General features: G+C 39.3%; 1 non-coding gene across 1 annotated transcript; it reads right to left on the bottom strand.

The window, feature by feature from the left end:
• Positions 1-1221: 1221 nt before the first annotated feature.
• LOC141682199 (small nucleolar RNA R71) lies at positions 1222-1328 on the bottom strand. Its single transcript, XR_012559601.1, has one exon. It is a non-coding gene; the product is annotated as a small nucleolar RNA R71 (small nucleolar RNA).
• Positions 1329-1701: the final 373 nt, after the last annotated feature.

Below are 1701 nucleotides of genomic sequence, written 5' to 3'. Positions count from 1 at the left end.
TTCATGTACTTGTTATACATGATTTGTAGGTAATTTTAACCATCTTACTTGCCCTATGTAATCAAGATAGATATTAGTGCTTAAACCGTTATGTTGTCAAATTCTATAGACATATAGGGTCTCAATATAATTGGTGTATATTCAGCTTCTATCTCTTTTGTGGATGTCTGGTAGTATGGTACTCGCGCAACGAAATTGGCATTTATCAGTTTCGTATTATCTGATTAGTGTCATCACCATTGCATGATAAGGTTAAGATCAATAAGGCTGTTGGATGAAGTATTTAATGAAGTTAGAATCCCATGTTTGTCATAATTATTAATTTAAGAAATCTTATTCTCGTAGTTATAATTATTAGTTTAATTATTAGTTATAAACAACCTCACTTTGTTATAATCTTAGCATTGAATAATAACCATACATTGTTGCTTAAGTGCGTGAATTAATTAGTTAACCAATACAGTCTATGTGGGAACAAACTAGAAAAGATTCTATACTACTTGCGAACTCGTATACTTGTGTGTATTATTAGCGCGTATTTAGGGACTAACAAGTTTTTGGCGCCGCTGCCGGGGACTACAGTGTTAATTGATAGTTTATGTGCTTTCCATCAGTGGTCGTTAAAGTTCATTGACTCGAACATTGTTACTTACCTGTTTCCTTGTCTTATTTCAGGTACTCTAGCGAGGGTGTATGCATACGCGTTCGCGTACTCGTAAGAGAACACTGGATAAAGCTGAGGAAGAAGTTGTAGTAGTTCGGAAGGAAGTTTTTGAGGGAGAAAATAAGGTAGAAGAAGAAGAGAAAGTCGAAGAACCAGTTATAGTAGCGATGGGAGATCAAGCAAAAAATCCGAAGGCTTTGATGGACTTTTATCAGCCTAAGATTAATGACATTCAGTCAAGCATCATCAGACCATCCATAAGGGCTAACACTTTTGAGATCAAGTCTAGCACGATTTAGATGATACATAACTCAGTTCAGTTTGGGGGTTCTCCTACTGAAGACCCCAACATGCACATCAGGGATTTCATCGAGATCTGTGACACTTTCAAATTCAATGATGTGACTGAAGACATTATCAAGCTACGCCTGTTCCCATTCTCTCTGAGGGACAAGGCTAAGTGTTGGTTACATTCTCTGCCAACAGGATCTATCACCACTTGGGAGGATCTTGCGCAAAAGTTTCTCACTAAATTCTTCCACATAGCGAAGACTGCTGTAATCAGGAATGCTCTTACCCAGTTTGCTCAGCAAACAGGGGAATCTCTGTGTGAGGCATGGGATCGATATAAGGAGATGCTAAGGAAGTGCCCACACCATGGCATGCCTGATTGGATGATTATTAATTGCTTCTACAATGGATTGGGTGCTACTTCTAGACCCATGCTTAATGCAGCATCAGGAGGAGCCTTGCGGGCTAAGAGCTACGATGAAGCTTATGAACTTATTGAATTGATGGCTGCTAATGAGTACCAGAATCCTTCCCAGAGACTAACTCAGGGAAAATTCGCAGGAATTCTGGAGTTGAACGCAGCTACTACTATCGCAGCCCAACTTAAAGCTCTGACGATGAAGGTGGACACTTTGGCTAATTATGGAGTAAATCAAATCGCAAGTGTCTATGAGCTTTGTACTGGTGCCCATAAGACTAATGAGTGCGCAATTTCTAGTGAATCAGCTCAGTTTGTGAGCAACTTC

This window comes from Apium graveolens, chromosome 8 (genome assembly GCF_009905375.1).
Source record: "Apium graveolens cultivar Ventura chromosome 8, ASM990537v1, whole genome shotgun sequence".
NCBI classification, from domain to species: Eukaryota; Viridiplantae; Streptophyta; class Magnoliopsida; order Apiales; family Apiaceae; genus Apium; species Apium graveolens.
This window is presented reverse-complemented; position numbering and strand designations above follow the sequence as displayed.